Below are 23,734 nucleotides of genomic sequence, written 5' to 3' on the forward strand. Positions count from 1 at the left end.
TTGGCTAGTAGCCAGTGATAGACCTATCTTCCATTAATCTATCTAACCCCATCTTACAGCTGTTTACTCATGTGGCTACATCTTCTGGAAGCAAATGCCACATTTCAATTACTTGGTGTGTAAAGAATTTTTTCTTCTTCCATGCCTGGAACAGATTGCAGGATTAGAATGAACATGTTGTAATAGAAAGACAAAATCCCAATTCAGTCCTGAAGTTTACTGTGTGAGTTTGGACCAGTCACTCTTCACTTCCTAGCCTATCTTCATAGGGTTGTTGTGAAGATAAAATGGAAGAGGGGAGCTAAAAGTGTATGCTAGCCAGAGATCTATGAAAGATGACATGGGTGGGGGAACTGCAAAACATGAACATTTCAATTCAAAACAAGCACTTCATTAAATATAAAACATCAGCAACTAAAAGCTTCTGGTTTTGCCCTTACCCAGGAATTTTGTTTTACCAATATTCCAATGTTGTGCCAAATTAAAATCTAACCCAAAATAAGGTGCAGTTTATCAACAGCATATGATACAAGTTTCTACTTGTATTTTCTCAATTTATATTTCTTCATGGCATTCATTTGCTAATTCTCTAGGCATAACAACCGGTGCACAAAATCACAGACTGTCAGCCAGGGGCCATAACATTATTGTAAGATTCCTTCCCTTACATGAGCTAGCTTCATACAGCTGATATCACTCCCTTTCTGCTACTCCTTTGGGGGTGAAAATCATTCTGGTGTGATTTGTCTTTACTGACCTGCCGTTGCTGCCTAGAATCAGATCTTCCCTTCATTTTTTTTTCCATGGAAGGACACCCGGTGCTGGATATATTGCTTCTTAGCATTGCTTATTCAGCTAGAACATACCAGAGTGGAATTTTCCTACAACATAACTGTATTACAACTGAGAAATGGGTCTCACATAGGCCCATTATGCACGGCCGCCGAAACGGCGATTTCGGGTCACATGGAAAACGCGGAGGGGGAAGACGCGACGCATACTGGTTATGTACGGGGCGGGGCGCGACGGCGGCAAAACCCAGAGTAACCGATTATGCATGCGGCGATCCGGGCGCCGCTTCTGGTTGCGCCCCTTTCACCCGGAAGCTGCGCTTTCTTCCGCGTTTCACTGACGCGGCTTTTTCGGCGGCATGCACCGAAACTGCGGCCGGTTGCAGCCGGCTCCGTGCGTTATCGGTGATTTTAGTCGCCGCCATTCCACCCCGAATGTGCGCTAAAACCCCCGTGCATAATGGGTCTTAGTCAACGAACCCCTCCACCAATATCATTGTTCCTTTTAAAGCATTTACAATGTGGTAGATTTGGACTGGAAAAGAAGCTACCAAACTACTTCCAAAGGAACAGTATGGAAAGGTGTTTTGGGTATGGCACATTTAGATATCATAAGAATTTATAGATACCAAGCACAGGCTATAGTCAAGAAGGCACTGAGAGAGTGTGAGATGTCATGGCTGATCAGTATTAACCTAATGGGTTTTAAAGTAGACATAAGAACACACTTCTGTGTTCAGCTGTATTTATTAGGCTTCTTAGGTAACTCCTTTTTTTGCACTGTTACTAACTGATGTCTAACTGATATATATCAGAAAGGTCTAATTGGCATTCAGTAATTGATGGAAGAACCGGAGATCAGCCACGAATTCCAAAAGGTAGCTGGCATGATCAAGAAGCTTAAATGTAAACTTTAGCTTGAAAAATCAGTAACGCAGCAAAACAGATCCTTCCAGTGCCTAAACTCAGTTCTTCCAGCATAGCTAGCAACCCTAAACCTGAGTCTGGCAAGTGTTCAAATGGCAGCCAATTAATACTATATGAAAAGCTTATTTGTAAGGTAAGATTAGCAGAAGTGGAGCAGTTAAATAGCATCAACTATTAGAAACCTCATATAGTAATTTATGAGGCATACACAATCTGCAAAGACTTGTCCTTCTCAAAAAGTAGATGAAGAGATCATGCAGAGTGGCATTTCATGTACTTGGGGCTCTGGATGGAGTACCTGCTTTGCAGGTATGGAAAGGGAAAGGATTATATGCAAATAAATATAGGGAGTGGGCCAATAAAAGACGAGTTAGTTCAATACTCTGCTTTTGTCTACCCTAAGGGGCCTCAAAATGGCTTACATAGCCTGCCCTTCCTCTCTCCAAAATCGTCACCTTGTGAGGCTAAGAGAAATCTGATAGAACTGTGATTGGCCTAAGGTCACCCAGCAGGCTTCATGTGGAGGACTGGAAAATCAAACCCAGTTTTCCACATTAGAGTCCACTGCTCTTAACCACTACACCAAGCTGCATCATAACACAATGCATTAATAAAATACGTGTCTGTGAAGCTGGTGAATTCATTTCTAGAAACTGCTTCTACCTGTGAAACGTCTCTTAAAGAGAGCCAGGGTGAAATAACAGGGCCTTTTCGCACGGGGATCTTTGTTGCAAATTGTTTGCGGAATGAAAAATCGCCATTTAAAATAGTGGAATTCGTCGTTATGCATACCTGCCTTTGTAGTGGAATCAGTTGCGTTTTTTAGCGTTTCCCACAGGCTTCCGGTCTCGGCAGAAATCGCTAGAAAGGAAGCGCTATTGCCAAGCTCGTCCCGCCCCTGGCCGTCAAGCAGCCAATGGGCAGCCGTTAGCATGCTCCCAAACAGCCCCTTTCCCTTTAAGAAAGGTTTAAAAAAAAAAAAAACAGACCCATAGCAACGAATCTATGTAGATTCGTTGCTACGGAGAGACCCATCCAGCTGCCTAATGTGAGCTGTCGTTTGATTGTATGATCGTTTGCACGCTGCCTCGAGTGATAAAAAAAAATTCCCCCCCCCCCTTCTCACGGGCCCGATTTTCGGCTGAATTTATGTGTAAAAAATAAAGGGACTTTATTTCAGCAAACGGGCTTTTAAGTGGTTTGTGCTTAGTGACTAAAGGTGAAGGACTGAAGCCAGGGAAGCCTCTAAACAGAAAGAGGCTCGCCGGTGCGTTTATCCCCGCTCGCTCGGAGAAAAAAAAATGGCGATCGCTTCGCCGGAAGTTTGGAGGAGAGAGCCAGGGGGAGGGACTTTGAAGAACCAGCAACAATGGTAACGCACAGGTCTTTAGCGCTACTGTTGCAGATTGGTTGCAGGAGTGTATCGCTATCCGGAGGGTGAATCCACTTTTCTGGATTCCCCTGAAAGCGCCACAACGAAGCGCTTTTTGCGGGTCAGTTTCAGGATTGTTGCAGATTGTCTACGACGTCGTGGGTTATGGCAAATTAGTAGCGTTTCCAATTAGCAACCATTGTGCTATTTTGAAGCCGTGCGAAATGGCCCACAGTTTAAATGTCAGGTAAGGATCCGGGAGACTCAGATTTGTAGCCACACCCTGCCTTGCTGGGTGACATCAGGCCATTTCTGCACCTGGAATTTGGCCAGACTCACAGCTTGTCTGGTCACAGGGCTAATTCTTACTTCTAGATGATGTTGACACCAGTCCAAGGTGATCCTGGGCCTGGAGCAACTCAGCCCCTCGCTTGGCCCATGGCAAGGGAATGCAGATAAATCTGCATTCCCTTCTTTGCTGTGGAGCTCATTGGGGTTTATGTTTGGCCTTGGCTGTGCACCTGTGGAATAATCAGGCCTGGCTTCTCCTCACCCACACCCAAGTATGGAGTCCTGAAAGTGGGGGAATATGCCCCAGGTGGTTCCACACCACCACATTCTTAAGAATAATGTTTTAAAGGCCCACCCCACAGTTCGGTGGAAGTTCGCCACTCTGGCTCCCATGCAGGAGCACCCATGAGGGCCAGATGGGGTACAGCCGAGAACAGGTGGGTCCACCTGCCCTGACCCAAAAACTGGGTGGCTGTGTGGCACAATAGCTCCTATACAGTAAGCATCTGGGTAACTTTTCTTTATTTATTTATGTTTGTATTATGCTACTCTTCCCTGTAGGCTCAAGGGGGGCTCACGGAAGATTAAAATGCAGTATAATAACTAAGGGTAAAATGGAAGCGTGCGAAATGCAGTAAGCTGCTTTTAGTCCCTGTTAGGAAGAAAGATGTGGTTTAAATGAAGTAAATAATAAAATCTTTAATTAAGTTATGAAAACTGTATTGGCTAGCCAGAAACTAGACCTGAAAGAGCTCCTGCTAACAATGCAGATAATTGACACCAGGAAAGTAAGTGCTTGTGAAGATTTCTGCACCAAGTATCTTCGGTTCCTTTCAGTCAGCTTACAAGACGTTATTCAGGTTGGTCCAAAAGGTCTGTAAGGAAAGGAGAAATGCCATCATAATTCTGAAGTCACATGTTTGGCCAATTAGTCCAATACCTCCATAAATTGTATAGATTTCTCAAATGAATCAATTGATAGTATAAAGAATTTGAAGTGCACATACAGAATAGAGCAACATGACTTTTGATGAGAATGTTTGGAACAATTTTTATATCTTCCCCTGGTGGGGATTGACAAAGGATTTTTGGTAAAGCAGTCACAATGCTTTGTTATATTTTATCCTTCTTGAGTTTGCATTCTTCTATGGTCCCTTTATAGTTGAGATAATATCACATGGAAAAACCCATAAACAGTTTTTTAGGGCAAGAGAAACCTCTGATTATTATATATGATATCTTGCATACATTCAAGATCCATTGTATAGAAACTGAATTAAAATCTCTGTGTCAGCTACCTACTATGCAGATCAGAAGATTCTGTACTTCTAACTTCCAATAAAATTAAAAGAGCAAATAATTTCTAGCTTTTCTTTCATCTTATTTTTCCTGGGAAGTAAACACTAGTTAACTTGCAGGCACCATGGAACAGCATTGTCAGATCTGCAGGCTTCATCATTCATAAATGAAAAGCAAGGTCCTACACAGGATCTTTCCTAGTAGCAAATTCAAATGTATAAGATTTCAATACATAATGATTCAAAACTCCTCAAAAGTACAAAAAGCTGCAAAAGACCGGTTTATAGATTGGCAAGCACTAGGGCTGCCCAATCCAGGTTGGAAAATTCCTGGAGATTTTTTGGGGAGAAGGGCAGGATTTGGTGAGGGACCTCAGAGGATATAATACCACCCTCCAAAGAAGCCATTTTCTCTAGGGGAATGCTCTGTAGTCTAGAAATCATTTGTAATTCCAGGAGCTCTCCAGGCCCTACCTAGATGTTGGCATACCTAGCATATCAAAAGCATATTTGAACAGAAGTGGAAAATATACATGGTTTGAAAGAGGATGTATTTTCCCTGTCTCCACCCAAACGAGACTGTAGGCAACTGCCTCTCCTTCTCACACTGAATAGCTGCTCTATGGGTGGTGATCTTTTAGGAGGAGGCTTCTTTCTCTGTATATTTGTTCTCACTGTGGATAGGTTGGCTATGGGGTTGTTGCCTCATTATGCCATTGAGGAAGTGAAGAGCAGTAGAAAAGTATATTGGTAGATGGGTTATGTGCCAGAGAGAAGGCTGGCATCACTGCCTGTTGGGGATTGGGGCTAATTCACACTTCCATTTGGCACAGCCCTTAGTTGGCCCTTTTTTGCCTCAGGCTTCAACAGGGCATTTGTCAGGCCTGGGCCATGTGTCTGCAGAAAATCTGGGCTGCTCCCAGTCGAGGCATTGCTCCTACTCCCCCCACCCCACCCCCGAGTGTCATTTACAGCATCTGCACTTGGAACCTTAAAAAAAAGGCAATTCCAAAGTAACAAAATAGCAAAAAAAATTATGCTTGTTTTTCTTTTTTTAGTGAGGTCTACATGCGTGTGTGTGGGAAATGGAGTGATAACACAGCCCATTTTTTAAATCCCCTTGTGTATGATGTAATGGTTTTGCATTATAATGCAATCCTGATAATTAAAAAAATATTTTCGACTTGGAGGGAGGCACTCAAATGCTGCTGGATGCTGATTGGGGAGTTCTCACCACGTCACAATGATTAACGACCTAAATGAATGGCAGGAAGTTTCCACTCCTTGTCCATCAGTAACCTCATGTGCTAGCAAAAATCCAGGGCAGACATGTGGAAATGGGCCAAATGCTTCCCCATTTAGAAGAAGAATTGGGGCAGCTAGCTCCAGATTGAAAACCAGGTGGCAGTGCAGCTTTACATTCTCCATGCAATAACAGTCTGGGAGAATGTATTTATTTACTCTGTGCTCCTGTATCTGGACTTAGTTGTGAGAAACTGTTCGTGCCTGGGCCAGCTGCTGCAGCTCAAAGCCAGAAGGACTAATTACTGAGAATGGTGGCAGCTTATCCTAGGCATTGTCCTGCTATGGGAGAAAGATGAGGAGGCAAAGAAGGAAGCAACGTCCATTCCTTATTTCAAGGAACATTTCATATTTTACAAAACCCATGAGATGGGTTGCTAGGTGGCACCACGTTTTCAGCGGGAACTCTTTCTCACTTTCTTCTTTCTATGCAAAGTTGTCTCTTCTCTAAATAAACTATTTTATTATGTTAAGCAGTTTGGTGCTTTGTTCTTCTTTTCATATTTAAACTCTGCCAACACAGGCTAGGGAGAGCAGTTCCCCTGGAGAAAATGTAACCTTTGTAAAGTTAAATCTATGGTCTACAGTGTGGCCTAGAGTGGCTACAGAGGCATGATACTGTAGGGCTCCCATTTATCCCATGATATGCCATAAACACTCCACAGAGACCATAGAGACTAAGATAAAATAATTGTTACCTATAAAGACACCTATAAAGACACTAAGGACTAAGATTGAGAGAGGGGAGATTCACCTATAGACCTTCAGAATGGACTTTTATCCTCAACAATGAAAAAAAGGGGGATTTTGTAAGTTTCGTTAGATTGAGTTGAACATAGCTGAATAGCAACCAATCATACCTGAACAAATATTTAGGAATAAAGGAATATTATGACACACAGAACAAATGCTTTCAGAAACCTCCAAGTGATGTGAAATGTGAAGAAAGGGCAGTGGGGTATCAGTTGGGGGGTATCAGTGGGGTATCAATTTACTTTTAAAACTTTTATTTTGGTGGAAGTGACCTCACAGCAGGTCTGGATGTGATATCAGGGGAACGACATCACATCCCAGCTGAGCTCCTTCCCTTGTCCAAATTATGCCCACCTAAGGCATCACACCCAAATCTCCAGGAATTTTCCAAAGCATGTTTGGCAACCCTGGATGTAGTGTAACTGCAAAAAAGAAAGAAAGAAAAGGAGCCTTAACGGACGACGTGTAAAGGATAGTATACTCAAATAATGTTCTGACCTGCATAAGACATTGTTTCCTTATGCTTTACAATGTGATTCTTATACTAAAGTGTGCAGTAGCATTAGTGATCCTGATTATAGCTTCTTTTCTCCCTATCATGGAATTTTTTGAATCCAAACTGAAAATTTTGAGGCTCTGTGATGAGAGTTTCAAATTGATACTATTGGGAAAGTGCCCCCCCCCAGCTAAAGTAGCAGCAACAACAAAGAATTATATAAAACTGAACCTGGCTGCTTAAAATTAAGCAATGCTGACATCAGCTGTTTCTCCAGAGCCCTCGTTTGCCCAAGCCATGATTCTGATATCAACACCTTCATCTAATTCAGTCTTGGAGTTGCTTACAAAATCAAAAATGCAATATGAGTGAATTAAAAGAGAAGGGGAAAATGCACAATCATTTTGTTTTGGCTTTATCATGTAATCAGTGCAGCAGTCATTATCTAGATTATGCAAAGGTGGGCAGAGTTCATAGCTCACTGCAAACAGACACTGACCTGAAAATAAATGAGAATTTATGAAAAAAGGTTACATGATAAAAGCATTATGAAAACAAAGTTGGGACCACCAAACCTTGAAATAATAACTGAAGCAAAATAACTGCATCTGAACCAAGGGCTGCCAGGTCTCCTGGCCCTTTTTACCTGCCACTGCTTGGTAGTCTGGTGGGTGAAAACTGGGGGGAAGGAAATGCCAGTAAATGTGTGATCATCATGCGTATGATGTCATTTCCATCTCATGCTAGACGTGATGTCAATGCGTGGTCAGCAACATTCTTGATATTGCTGAAGTTGCCTTGTTCTAAGCCAGTAAGACTTCTGTCAACCCTAACTGAATCTTGGGCCATCCACATCATGGAAATCATGCTGTTGCAATCCCTCACATTCTCTTGTGTAGAAAAGAATATGTTGGTTGTGAATTATTATACTAGTGCAATATCCAACTGCCCTTCAGTGCAATATCCATAGACTGCCCTTCAGTGCAACCAGCATGATGATGGGAACTCCATCTTATTCTACATGTGTTGATTGTTCTCAGCAAAGTTTCCCAGTGTCTTTGCTAAACAAGCACCTGCCAACCACTCAGATATTTCAGACACTTATGTAATAGATGTGACTGCCACAATAGATCACAAAAGCATGGAATCTCTTTGTACGGTTACGTGTTTGTTTGTATGAATGATGGTGGTCAGTTCTCAACAGACCTGAAGAACTAGCCTATGATCATTTGAGCCCTGCAACAGTGGTTGTGGTAGAAGTAATTTTAAGAGTGGACGATGATAACAAGAAGAAGAAGAAGAAGAAGAAGAGTTGGTTCTTATATGCCGCTTTTCCCTACCCGGAGGAGGCTCAAAGCGGCTTACAGTCGCCTTCCCATTCCTCTCCCCACAACAGACACTCTGTGGGGTGGGTGAGGCTGAGAGAGCCCTGATATCACTGCTCGGTCAGAACAGTTTTTTCAGTGCCATGGCGAGCCCAAGGTCACCCAGCAGGCTGCATGTGGGGGAGCGCAGAATCGAACCCGGCATGCCAGATTAGAAGTCCGCACTCCTAACCACTACACCAAACTGGCTCTACAACACTAACAATGGCAACAACAACAGATAAACCTTAGACACTTTTTCTTGATTTGCCAGGAAAGCAAAAGGATTCTGTCTTAACTGCCTTGTCCAACTGCCCTGTAATATTTTTTTAGTTTGATTGAGTGGATTTGCTATTTTAATTTCAGTCAATATAAACATATTGAAAACCTGAACAGAATGATCAAGCAGGATAAATATAAATTCACTAGAGCCAAGGCCGGAGATGAAGAAAAAATGGCTGCCAAATGAATGCATTTGCAATTTTTTTCATCTTCCCAAGACAGTTGTCCTTCCCCTGAATCCTACAAAACTGGCTTCATATCTTTATATAGCTTACCACGTGCATACGCTCAGCGGCTGCTGTCACACTTCCATGATTATGCAGCCCAGAGATGCTGATTGGAGACAAACATCAGTTTGACATGCTACATATATTCAAGCCAGAAACGGAAAAGGCACATAGCATTTGTTTATCAGCTCCTCTATAATTTAAAATATATGAAACCCCGCTTAGCTGGTTTAGAAGGCAAAAAAAAAAAACATTAAAAAAAAACCAAACAGCTAGAACGTAATCACGGTAAATAATAATCACCAGAAAGCCACCTCATTATGACTGTTTGACTATTTGATATGGATTTGACCCAAGGCAAAGCCTGGAGCTTTGTTTATTAAAAAGGGCCTGGAACTAGGCAATCCGTACTTTACATTTACATTTTTAAAGTTTTTTTTTTAATGGATTTTCTCTACTTGAAGGACAGAAAGAGAGGACTGGAATATCAAGCACAGTACAAATTTTAAATCTTATATTTAGTCTCATTTTCCCCAGACCCATAATGAGGCTGACTGAAGGGTTATGGGCATGATAATAGCCAGTGTATTATGCCAATTTATTATAATCTTACACTTCAGAAAGTCAGAGAGATGTAGCCCTCGTATCCTTGGCTCTTTTTGATTTCCCCAGGACAGGTTATCTCCGATTATCTGTTGTTTTTTTTTTAATTGTGAGGCCTGATGAGTTTAAGTCAACATATTTCCTTATTGCTCCTTCTGCTTGTCAGCTATAGCTGAATTGATAAAATGCAAATGAACAAATCATTAACGAGTCCTGGTTATGAATCTCTCAGGCAGTTCAGGACCCTATCAAATCGTGCACCTATTACTTTGCGTGATTGATGTACTATTGTAAGTGATTGTTCCTGATCTTATTAAATCTTATTGATTTCCACCCCCCCACAAACCAGTTTCTATTTTATGCAGGACCAGGCCTGGACTATTATGAATGTTGCTGAACACTGTTAATCAAGCTTACACAGCTATTTTGATGGCAAACAATTAGAACTCTGCAGCAATACCTTGCAATTAGCTTCAGGGATATGGACCTCAGCACCGTAATAATGAAAGAGACCTTCTCCTTCAAGCAAGGTAATGAGATTTATAATTATGACCCCAAATAACCTCTAAGAAATAACCAATCTGGAAACTCAGATGTGTTTATCAATAATTTGTGCCCTTTTAAATAAAATGAATTTAATTTGGGCCTGGCACTATTAACATTTGCGCCCCCCCCCTTTATGAAAAACTGCAACAACAACCAAAAAACAAAGACCTGCATTACAAAATCATGGAAGAAGCCCTTCTGTTAGTTTTAATGGCTACCCTTTAATATTTATCTAGTGCTATCAGTATTCCCACAAATAACTCATGGTTTTGCTCATTTCATACTTTTTGATGTATTTAAAAGGCAGAAGAGCCCTGAAACTTACATAGGAATTCTATTAAATATTATTCATACATATGCATTTGTAGCAATATCCTACTTTGTATGTGTCATATGTATAGCACTGGGGGTGCAGAAGTGGTAAAAGGGACATGGATAGTGCTATCCTAAGCAGGATTACACCCTTCAATATTCACTAAAGTTATGCCCTGAGGAGGATGTAACTCCATTTAGGATTGCACTGGGAGGAAGGGAGTAGTCCCCATGAAAATAATCTTTAGTTCCTAAATAAAGCTTCCTAAAGGTAAAGGTAAAGGTATCCCCTGTGCAAGCACCGAGTCATGTCTGACCCTTGGGGTGACGCCCTCTAGCGTTTTCATGGCAGACTCAATACAAGGTGGTTGCTAGTGCCTTCCCCAGTCATTGCTGGGTACTCATTTTACTGACCTTGGAAGGATGGAAGGCTGAGTCAACCTTGAGCTGGCTGCTGGGATTGAACTCCCAGCGTCATGGGCAGAGCTTCAGACTGCATGTCTGCTGCCTTACCACTCTGTGCCACAAGAGGCTCATAAAAAGCTTCCTAGGAGATGTTTTAATTACATGGACCCCAATTTGGAAGACCTGAGAAAGATTGTTAATGATAGTGTGTTTTGAAGGCCATTAATTCATAGGGTTATCATAAATCAGAAGCAACTTGATGAGACCTAACACACACTAGCGTGCCCACATGCACACGCACATACACACACATCTCCATTTGAGAAAAAAGAGGCACTTTCCAACCTTCTAGTCTTGGGTGGAGTGATTTTATTTAATTAATTATTTAATGCAATTAAATAAACAGTGATTTGGGGGAGGGGGTTAAAGAAAATCTTGTTCCTTTTTAATCTGGTTTCCATCTCATTTCCATCTGTTTTTTTGCCACTGAAATATTTTTAGATACCAAGGAATAATAGGAAATGGTGGGGGAATCTTGTCCCTATTAGTACTGTTTAATATCTTGGCATCTTTTGATACCCTACACCAGTGGTTCTCAACCTGGGGGTTGGGACTCCTTTGGGGGTTGAACAACCCTTCCACAGGGGTCACAGCAGGGCAAGTAGCTGGGCCTGGGGGGAACCATCCACACAACAGCCTTGCGGGGTAGATGGAGATAGAGCATTCGTCTGTCTGGAGCAGCAGAAAAGAGCGGGATCAGCATGGTGGGACAAGAGGCAGAACTGAACTGAGAAACCCTGGGGAAAAAAACCATTTATATACAATCATGAACAATGGATCTTCACGCCATTGGTCAGTTTTGGTTTAATTTCTGTGAAAGAACACTTTCATAATTTTATGGTTGGGGGTCATCACAACATGAGGAACTATCTTAAAGGGTTGCAGTATTAGGAAGGTTGAGAACTGCCGACCTAGACAATGATATCCCTCTTAATTATGTTTAGTTCTGATCCTTCCTTGAAGTCAGGGCCAGAAGATTTATTTATTTTTATTTATTTGTTTATTTGTTTACTTGTTTATTTGTTTATAAATTTATATACTGCCGCTCCTCAACAGGTCTCGTGGCAGTTTACAAAATAAAATATTAAAAATACAATAACCCCCTCATAATTTACCCAATTAACAGTGAAAAAAACCAATAGAACATGCAGCAGTGGACATCCTCTATAATCTATTCTAATCCCATCTTGTTCAGCCTGAGGCTGAGATGATGTTCTTTGACCAGTGAGATTTTGCAAAGTTCCATCTTGCCTTCTATGGTATTTATTATTACTATGATTATGACTATGACTATGACTATTATTATTATTATTTAATTTATATCCGGCCTCCCCCTGGAGGTTCGAGGCGGGACACATGAAAACCAATCCCCTAAAACAGCGGTCCCCAACCTTTTGACTGCCTCCGGGGGTGGGGAAGAGCCAGTGCGCCACGCATGTGCATCAGCGCCCCTGTAGGTGAAAACGTGCATGCGCGGAGCTGCCGCGTATGCACATTTTCATCACCAGAGGGCACTAATGCACATGTGCAGCAGCACTATGCATGCACGTTTGTGTCCGCTGGCATGCCGGCGGCTGCGCCTGCCTCTTCTCGCCCCCTGTAGCAGCAAGAAGCTAGCCGGGCCGCGAGCGAAGTGGCCGATTTGGCGACCGTTTCTCTCACGACCTGGTGAGCTTCTCACTGCGGTGGGGGGGGGGGGAGAGGCAGGCGTGGCTGCCGGCTGCCGGCTACCGAGGCCTTTGCGGCCCAGTAGTGCTGTGGAACAGCCTTCTGGAACAAGTCAGGGGGTCCTACTTCCAACAAGGCTGGACATATATATATATGTCTTATTCTGTAAGACTTTGCAACCTGGACAAAAGGTGGGCTGATGGGCACATATATTGCTTTTAAATTGGTTTTTAATATTTTTATATCTTCAGAAACTATTTATTGATTTATTGAACTGTGTTTCTGTTGTTTTTGTTCTGTTGTCACCTACTTTATGGTCTGAGTTTCTTGGGGGAAAAGGCAAGTAAATGTTTCTTCAGGTTTCCCAGCAAGTATCTAGGAACATCTGCACTGGTCAACAGCTGTTGCTACTGTGCTTTAGCAATTATTTTGCTCTACCATGAAACCTGATACTCTGCTGAAACATAATAGCTAAAAATGTTCCTGGCCAAAGAAAAACAGATGGTTTTTTAATCCCATTTTCTCTACCCGAAGGCATCCCAAAATGGCTTTCCCTTCCTCTCCCCACAACAGGCTCCCTGTAAGGTAGGTGAGGCTGAGAGAACTCTAAGAGGACTGTGACTAGCCCAAGATCAATCATGTGGAGGAGTGAGAAATCAAACTTAGTTCTCCAGACCAGAATCTGATGCTGTTTAACCACCAAACCACACTGACTCTTAGAGAATTTAGGATCCATGCCAGCGAGAGTCTAATCAAGACATGTATATTTATTTGTGTGGATTATAAAACATCATGTCAATCTGTTTGGCCCTTAGTATAACCATGCATGGAGAAGTTGCTTCCCAGAGTAGTTTAATTGAGCTTGAACAAATATTAGCTCCCTCCCCTCACAAATGAGTGAGATTTTTCGTATTCAAAATTATGTTCCCTTTTTGTAGTGCAGAATTTGAAATTTGAATTTGGTGTGAAACTGACATCTCTTAATAGTTTGAAATACGATAAATTATAGGCTGTCAGCTAGGAAATACTACTTGCCATTTTATTCTGTCTTTCAATGTCGGATTGAAAAGTATCATTACATATAAATACAACCTAATATTAGTATTAAAAGAAATTAAAAATAGTACACGGTTGCCTACTTTCATCTGGATGTAATCCAAAGCCAGTGCTGGGTAGTGGTTAGTGTGTCAGACTAGGGATTCTCACTCTGCCATGGAAACTTGCGGGGTGACCTTGGGCCAGACATACCCTCTCAATGTAACCCACCTTAAAGGGTTGTTGTAGTAATAACACTTTATTACATATGATGACCATAAAGGTAAAGGTATCCCCCGTGCAAGCACCGAGTCATGTCTGACCCTTGGGGTGACACCCTCCAGCATTTTCATGGCAGACTCAATACAGGGTGGCCTTGCCAATGCCTTCCCCAGTCATTACCATTTACCCCCCCCCCCCAGCAAGCTTGGTACTCATTTACCGACCTTGGAAGGATGGAAGTCAACCTTGAGCCGGCTGCTGGGATTGAACTCCGAACCTCATGGACATCGCTTCAGACAGCATTTCTGCTGCTTACCACTCTGCTGCTTACCACAAGATGACCATAAGTCTTTCTAAACCCAAAATACAGAAGAATAAAATACAATTCAATCGAGCTCAAAATAGTAGACCACTGTAAAACACTATATATATATATATGTACAGTATACAAAATACTCAAATAAAAAAATGCTACAGAGTTGAAAATATTTTACCTAATGTCCATAAATTGTCTAAAAACTACCTTAAATATCCATATTGGCTCTAATTTCTATGGTGCCATAGCAAATAAAGACAATGTGAATGAGATGTTAGGATCAATATCTGAAAGCAAAAATATCATCTTATCTATAACAGAGTCAAATTTTGAACCACTGGGAACCCCATATAAACGTGGCCCTAGGTTTCAAATACAGAGGGCATTAGGGGATGAAATGGGGTAAATTCTCCATGACTGGTAGGCCACAAATACAAAACTGTTGATCTTTCAGCATTCTGTTATATCAGCCTAAATGGACACTGGTTGGCATTGTTTCGAAGTGCAGGGCAGTGAGGGCAGCTCTTAAACTATTACTTGAGATCCTAGCTAGATAAGGTGATCTACAGTGATTATTTTTAAATAACTTGAACCATGTTACAGATTGTGTTTGTAGGATTAAAGATCTGTCATTAAGTACATCAGCATTAAAAATCCAGTCTCTCAACTGGGAATTATCAGCGTGAAGGCCTAACAGGTAATCCGGAATGGTGTAACGTGTTACAAGGTTGTTAATATGGGGACTACATAGGGGGTCGTTTACTGTCATGATGTTAAATGACAGTTGGCTACCATTTGCCATATTATTTCTTTTCCATGACTTTAGCACTGCAAAATGGATGTGTGGTCTCAATGAAGGAATACCAAGTTCAGCTTTCATGAAGGCCATTGGAGATCCCTTAGGGAGTGCTGGTATCTATCTCATAAATAAGTTTTGAATTGTTTCAATTTTATTTATAATATCTTCCTTCCAACCCCACACTTTGGATCCATAGAGAAGATGGGGAGCAACCTTATCATTAAAAATCTTTATAACTGGGTATATGAGGTGGCCTCCCTTAGTATAATAGAACCTAAGGATAGAACCTACTAACCTTAAAGCTGATGCCCCGACATTTCCTACATGGATATTCCAGTTGAGATTTTCACTGAAGGTGATGCCTAAGTATTTGAAAGTTCTACACTACCTAATGGGGTTACTGTGGATATTCAGGCATGGATATTGGCCCTTTTGCTAAATACCACTACTTGTGTTTTTCATAGTTTATTGTCAGTGCTTCTTCCTCACATGTTCCTAGTTGCTGTAAAAGTCATCTCAATCCTATCTTCATGAGGGAAATAAGGACCAATCATCTGTGTAAAGTAAGATTGACACTTTTTTGATTTCCCGTGGTAAGTGGCATATATAGTGGGCCTGCCAACCTTTCAACTATGTTGTTTATATGTAAGTTAAAAAACAGGGGTGCCAACAGAAATCCTTGTTTCACCCCTACTCAAATTGGAGTTTTTTTGAGTTAGTGAGCTTGACATGCTTACTCTCACTTGGACAAATGTATCTGTGCACAATTCTCATCATAAAAATAATAGCTGCTTGTCGATATTTGTTTTAGCCAGAGGCAGTTCCTATCAATAGAGTCAAATGCAGTGGCCAAATCAACAAATGCCTTGTATCATTTCTTTGGAGGACCAATCATACTTGAATAAGCCAATTGGTGTAGGGTCTGGCACTGGCAGTGATCAATAGTACTCTTTTCCCTAAAATCTGCTTACTGTGGGTATATTATACTGTTCTCAGTTACCCATTCTTCAAGTTTAAGTAGCAAGTATTTGTAAAAGTGGTCAAGGTTTTGTCAGCTATCTTAAGATAGTATATTTTATGGAAACTGCAATTGTTTAGAATAATATTCTTTGTTGATGCCGTCTATGCCAATAAATGTTTTATGAATTCTAATAGTAATAACCCCCAAATCTCCAGGCATTTCCTAACCAAAGCTGGCAACCCTAGTAGTAGGTTTTCTTTTGTGCAACACCATCTTCATTTCTACCTGGCACCTGAGTCCTTTCTTGTTTGGCTCTATTGATATGTTTCCTGCCTTTTCCTCTTGTACAATGAACTTAATTCTGATTTTACTTGGATGTCTCTAGCCATCCACAAACTTTGCAGAAGGAGACTTTTCAGGGAGGAGAAACTGTTAAAACTGCTGCCAAGAGAAATGTCAGAGGAACTGCATGATTGGACACACCCCACTGCTTCTACCCTTGTTGGCTCTGATGTGCCGTTTTGCTTGTTCACTTACATTTCATTTTTTAACTATTATTACATTTCATTGTATTGTTGGATTTTGTATTTGTTATTTGCTCCACACTGGAAATCTGATGGTTGTGTTGCTCCATATAAATATTCTAAATTGACCATCAAACACTAGCTGCTATGGCACAGTGTGTATTTTGGCTTGTCATCAGTGAACCTTGGGTACTCAGGATATTTAATAACTCAATCATTCTTACCAATTTTCCTTTCAGTGTGCAGGAACCCATTGAATCCAAAGTTTTTTAAGGCACTGGTACTTAGGAAAGATGTTGGTAAACTGTTCAGCCACACATTATGGTTTCCTACAGTGTTCTCAAGTATTCAGGATGCTTCATTTGCAGGTATGAGCTGCATTGTCTGACAGTCTGACATCCATCTGAAACTAGCATAAAAAAACAGTTGTACTCACGGACGAAAGATTGGGAAATGTTATAATTGTGTAGGAAATATTTTATGAAATACAACTTGAATTAGGAAGAGGAGAGAGCATGAGATTCTATATTCAGCAGTTGGAAGAAGATGTCAACAGTGGATGATCACTTTTTAAAATCAATATGTTAATCCAGGTTCAGGATAGGATTCTAGAACTAGTGCGGGGGGAGAACTAGGGGAAAATGGCATTTTTAAAAAAACTTGTCACTTTAAAATATGCCTGCTCTGCTGTGTCAAAATGGGAACAGGATTATATTTTAAAATGCAGGATTAAAGAGATAAACTCTTCTTAACCCATCCCCTGCCCATGTGCAACAAAGGGTGACCTGGAGACAACTGTATACATTTTTCCATATGCAATTATATAAATATGCCAAATATCTTTTCTTCACAGTCAAGTGTCGCAATGTCCCGGAAGACAATCAGGCTGTGAATTTATGCATCAAGCAGTGATGAAGGAAAATGCCAAAAAAAACCCTGACGATTATTTTTTAATGGTAGTTTATATATTATCAGTTTTCTTCTTACACTTTGGCTTAAAGGCAGCCACTAAATCTACATAATTTGAGTTCCCTTTTCAAGTTATATGCACACACACACACACACAAACACTCACAGACATAGAGTTATGGGATTTTTAAATGGATTGTACACATTATATGTACTTCATTAAATGCTGCTGCTATCTATATAGATCTATTTGTCTATTTTATGAAATGCACATAATATGTACAATCTCAAAAAAGAATCTTGTAATTAACAACTATTTACAGATTGTCATACAGCCTTTGTAGTAGATTAAATGTCTTGTAACAACAGGCTGGCTTGTTATCTTGAGGACAGCTAAAGGAATCATTGAATCAATTATATCTCTAATGATAAAACAAATACATACACATTAAAATCTGAACCAGGTACCCCATGTCAGGTGAAAGATACATACATTTTAAAATAGAGAAGAATTTTCCAAACATAGCTCTATGTAAAGTGTTTTACCTGATCATGAGAGACTGTATCCAGGTCAGACTTCTCAGGGAAAAAAAGGTCACTGTATACCTGCCTAAGCTGAAAAGGGCACTCCTTGTCCCAGCTACTACATGATCAGGAACAAGGCTGTGTCAGGAGTATCTCTGAACAGTCAAGTGTGGTCTCCAAGATGAGAACAGAAACAGGAAGGAGTTGGAGGGTTGCCATGTGAGTGGCAAATTAGGGGAAATTATTCCCCCTCCCCTGTCGCATATGTGGATATGTTTGACTAGATCAAACCCAATATCATCTATTCCATCAGAAGGGTACCATAGTTGAGAACATCAAATTAAAAAAAAACAGAGGTGGTTAGGGAAATTGGGGTTGCCAGTCTCAAGATGGTAGCTGGAGATCTCCAACTATTACAGCTGAACTCCAAGCAGCAGAAAATGGCTGCTTTAAAAGGAGGACTCTATGATGTTATACCTTACCCCATTGAAGTCTCTCCAATCAGCAACCCCCTCTCCTCATGCTCCACACCCAAAATCTCCAGGTATTTCCCAACTCAGACCTTGCAAAGGGGTGCCACAAGTTGCAATTATCTCCCAAATTGTTTAACATCTTTATGTGCCCTCTTGCCTAGCTGCTCCAGAGGTTTGGACATAGATGCTATCAATGTGCAGATGAAACCAGGTTCTACCTCTTGATGGATGGCCCTCAGATACACCCCCAAACAACTTTGTCAAATGCCTGGAAGCAGTGATAGGATGGCTCAGAGAGAGTTGCCGGAAACTCAACCCTTCAATGATGGAGGTCCTGTAGTTAGTAGGAAAAGACCAGGTGGGGAAGCACACTTACCCTATCCGGATGGGTTCCAACTGTTGATTGCTACCTCATCTAGAAACTTGGGTGTGATCTTCAATGCCTCTATCTGTGGAGGGGCAGGTCTCAAGATTAGCATGGCTGGCATTTTTCCACTTCTGCAAACCCAAACTACTAGTGCCCTATCTGGCCCCAGAACATCTAGCTACAGTTATCCATGTGGCTGGACTTCTGTAACTCTAGACTGGACTTTTGCAACTTACTCTACACAGGCATACCCTTATCCCTGCTCCAGAAACTGGAGCTGGTCCAGAATGTAATGGCCAGAGTCCTTATGGGTACACCCTGGAGGACACAGGTTTGCCCTGTTCTCTGACAGCTGCAATGGCTTCCAGTTGAATTCCAGATCAAGTTTAAGGTTCTTTTACTTACCCACAAGGCCATCCACGGTCTGAGTTCTGAGAGACCATCACTCTATCTATACTCCCTGAATAGTACTCCGCTCTACTACTACCAACCAACTGGTGTTCCCTGGCCACAAGGAGGTATGTTTGGCCTCAACCATGACAGGATGTTTTCCATCCTGGCTCTTAACTGGTGGGACAAGCTCCTGGAATATAACTCAGCCCTGCTGGAACTAACGCAGTTCTACAGGGCCTGCAACATGGAACTCTTCTGCCAGGCTTTTGGTTGGGGCCAGTGAAGCAGTAACATCTACCAGGTCCTCCCTATTATAAATATGTCCCAGACCATCTTCGTTCTGGAAGAACAGAAGGTAAACTGAGATTGTTGATGCTGCTGTTCTGTTTTTGACAATGGATGTTAAACTAAACTGTCATTCAACTTTTAAATCTAGCTATTTCAGGTTTTACAATTGAATTTTAAATAAAGTGTTTTAACTGCTGATGCTGGATAACATGCTGTACACTTCTTTGAGCTGGTTTGTTGGGTAGGATGGTATATAAATCATCAATCAAATGAATAAATAAAACACTACTAACAGAAATGCAACTCATTCCCATATGGGTGCATGGATCACATGCTAAGGAGATCAGGGCAATTTGAGAATGAGGCTGAAAGCAACCGTGTGCATTTCAGCAGGAACAAATAAAATTCCAAGCCAACAATGTACATTCTGCGCATTAATTTTATATGGTTTACTAATTCAGATGAAAATTTCCCAGGAGTCTGTATGCAAACCACCTATATCATAGCTAGCCAGTTTCTTAGTACTAAAAGTGACTTTTAGTCTGATTTCAGTTTCTATTTCCCAGTGCTGTCTTCAAGATTCTGCTCCCTGTCATGAAGGGAGCAGTGATTGACTCAGCATATTGTGCCAGGCTAAGGCAGTATCATGAAGAACTTTACATGTGTGAAGTCCTGGATGTTCTCCATGTTTGTGAGACAAGTTCAGGGGCTACATGACACACTGGATGAAGGTTTGGGTTTTCTGTGAGTTATGGAGCACATTTCGCTGGAATCTTCAAAATCAACCCTAGCTAATCTGTGACATGTCCAAATCTTGGACAAAATCAGGCAGTTTAGTTAACTTTCGCAACACTTTCTCCCTCTCTAAGCATGAGCATTTTCACATAAAAACTGGAACCCATGAACATTCTGATTATAAACAAGGGTGTCAGCAGTTGAAGCATTAGTTAATATGCCAATAAGATTTACCACAAACATTTCAGTTCAACTTAGCAAACTTCACATAATCATGAAACAGTCTTTTAAAAAGCACCCCAGGGAATACCAGGTCCAATAGCCTGTTTCAAACACTATATTTGATGTGAATGTTTGTAAAATTTTCTTTTGGCACTTTTGTATACAGGAATATATTCTCTTTCTGCTTTTTTCTTTCCTGAGCAACACTAAAATTCACATTTTGCTTATGCAAAAGCTGCTCGTTAGGGATGAACTCTGAGACTTTAAGAAGAGTTATAGTTTGTGCAAGTCTTAATGTCACATTAGAGGCGAGAATCATGTTCTGCCACTTATCCATGTAAATTATATCAAAATTGGCCTTATAGCACAAGCCTCTCTAGAATAGGAGCCATAGCTGGGACAAGTGTAATGAAAGGTTAGACATTAAGTGAAATAAAAATCACCCAGCCGTAGAAGTCTCAATTCACTGCATGAGGATGGTGAGTGTTAGATTTCCCTTAACGAGGCCTGCAAAGAATAGTAATTGAGAACTGTTGTTTCACATGTTCTGTATTATTATTTTTTTAAAGCAGGCTTCTGGGAAGACAAACTGCAGAATGCTCTTGTCCCGTGACAAACGCAGAATGTTTTACCTAGGGCAATTCGATGTTTGGGCAAACCAGTCAATGCAAGTTCTTGCATTATGAAATGACAATAGGTACATCTTTGCAGCAGTGGCTATTTCAGTACAGAAATTGTTTCCTGCCCTGATTCTCCAGGTAGTTTGGTTCCTGGCTGCATCCCTCCCATGGTTCACCATGACTTTTAAGAAAGGGAGTCTATTGATACTACTATCACATAACACTCCACCCCCAAAATCATTAATTAATTAATCACTAATTAATTAATTAAATAAATAAATAAATAAATTTCTATCTCACCACTTTCCTAGCAGCACATCAACTAACCCTATATCCATTCCAAGTGAACAACGAATGCAAACTCACCAAATTTATTGTTTTCACTTCTCTTTGATTTCGTATGATGCCACTCTGAGCCTTTTAGTTCTACCACTCTTTTGGTTGCTGATATCCCCAGCATTTTTATATCCTATGTCATTGATATAAAACTCTTGCTAAACTGGGACTTGATTTTTACAGGTTAATGCTATTGTTATTATTATTTTTAAAACATTATCAGTTTCCTTCCAGGTTGGAGGACCCATGTCTGAAACTGGTACTTTTGAACTGAAATTATGAGTGACAGAGATGGACTGAATACAGCTAACAAAGTTTTAAGTATTAAAAGGGCCACAACCTTATTAGTTCAAAAGGCTCTGCAATGGAAATCAACTAACCACTCAGATATGGACCTCCTTTGCATAATCATCCTGAGGTAAGCCTACCTTGGCTCTGGGCCTCTGATCAGTTTTCTCAACATTCTCCACTTTGCCAAGCACTAACTTGAGAAGAGCATGGTAGATTTTTTTCCCTCCCTGTCCACAAGGACTTCAGCTGCTCTACCACAATAGTCCTCAAGGGGCATCTTACACATTGGACAAAAAGTCAATAAATCATTGTGAGTTAAAAGGAAATACAAAACATCATAAGCATGTTGGTGGAAAGAGGGTCTTTCGTTTGAATTCTTGGTAACAGTTTTAAAGAAACATGCAGCATAGAACTATCAAGCACTGCTTTCTCTGTGCGCCTTTAAATATTATTTGCTTTGTAAGTAACAATTCTCATGCCATTCAGTCCCCCCCCCCTTCTAACTATGGGGTAGAAAACGCAACCTTAAATAATGATTGATATAAATATTTAATTATGGGGTAGTTGCAAAATATGGTCAATTCTTTCATTTTAGTAAAGATGAGCAGTGTTTATCAAGGAAAAGTCAGGCTGCTCATGCTTCCATTGACCGATTATACATGGTCCGGGAAAGGTGGCCCAGTGCCTGCATGCCAGCAGGGCTAATCCCCAGACACATGATGCTGGTGCCATCCCAGCCCCCTCCTGGCCCTAGCCCAAGTTAGGGCCTCTGATGGCACATGGCAAGGGAATGCAGATTATTCCATGTTCCCTGTCTTGTCTCAACAGCCATCAGTGGCCTGGCTGGGGCAGGCCTGTGCACAAAGCTGGGCCTTTGAGGCTTAGCTCCCCCCCCCCAACCTACAGTGTCCCCATGGGAGCACAAAATGCCTGGTTCAGCTTTGTGGTGCTGCAGAGCTGAACAGGGCATTTCCCCTCTACCGTGCATAATTAGTAATCAGCTATCTAGCAAGACATGCTTTTGATTTTTTCTAAGCATGTCTGTTGTAGAATATTCAACAGGGGAGAACAAAATCTGGATTTATCTCCAGTCTAGTAAGTGGCATGGTGTTATGAATTGATCACAGTGGTAAATATCCCTTGGGAACTCAAATTTTCTGTTCTCAGCACCAGCTGAGAAGGTCATGCCCAGAGTTGTCACGGAACTAAACAAGATGGCAACTTCAGAGGGCAGACTTCATGGCATCTCACCCCTGCTGATCTCCCTCAGCTTTCCAAACTCTGCCCTTTCCAAGCTCTACCCCCAAATTTCTAGAAATTTCCAAAGCCAGAGCAGGGAATTCTACTTAGAAGTCTGACTGATTAAGGTGGCAATTCAAAGTACAACTACATGGGAGCAAACTCTACTGGACACATTACTTCTAAGTAAACATGCTTAGGATAATGCTGAATATTGTCCCAAGATTGTCAATTTGAATTTCAGCTTTCCAGATGCAAGGAAATCAAGACTAAGAGCAGCAAGGAATTTACTATATCCACTGAGGAAAGGGAACTTTAAAAAATGGTAAATTCATCCCTGAGAGATGGAAGTCTTGACTTCGATGTACCTGCAAGAGCCTGAGAAGTACACTGGTATATTTTTGCCTCCCTCACCAAGCTGCTGAAGTTTTCCCAAGAAGCTACAGCCTGGTGCCATGATGTGCTGCCTTTAGCCTGGTGAGAATTCCCACCACGTTTTTCTACCTGTTCAGCCCTATCGCTAATTGTTCAGACCTGAAGAGAAACTGCTATCTGGTGGCTATTTGATTGGAAATTTGATAGTTGTATGATTACTAAAAAGAGTCTTCCTTTTTCTAGGTGCCTTATTTTGAACAAGAAGGTGAGAGGTAAAATAAACCCACTGAAAGGTTATTTTATCCATACCGACTGGTAAATTTGCACCCATGACACAGCGTTCTCTTTTTCCTGGTGTGCTTTATTGATGAACATGGAAATGTTTTGTGGTCTTCCATGGATAGAAA

General features: G+C 41.2%; 1 long non-coding RNA gene across 2 annotated transcripts in view; it reads right to left on the reverse strand.

The window, feature by feature from the left end:
* Positions 1-3,965: 3,965 nt before the first annotated feature.
* Positions 3,966-23,734, reverse strand: part of LOC143844207 (uncharacterized) — a 40,722-nt gene continuing 20,953 nt past the window's right edge. Inside the window, exons 2-5 of one of the 2 annotated variants that reach the window (XR_013233861.1) lie at positions 18,838-18,910; positions 16,779-16,963; positions 14,179-14,307; positions 3,966-4,256 (exon numbers count right to left, since the gene is read on the reverse strand). This is a non-coding gene — a long non-coding RNA (uncharacterized LOC143844207). The remainder of the gene's footprint in view (positions 4,257-14,178; positions 14,308-16,778; positions 16,964-18,837; positions 18,911-23,734) is intronic. The other variant, XR_013233860.1, reaches the window with a different exon arrangement.

Source organism: Paroedura picta, chromosome 9 (assembly GCF_049243985.1).
Source record: "Paroedura picta isolate Pp20150507F chromosome 9, Ppicta_v3.0, whole genome shotgun sequence".
Lineage (NCBI taxonomy): Eukaryota > Metazoa > Chordata > Lepidosauria > Squamata > Gekkonidae > Paroedura > Paroedura picta.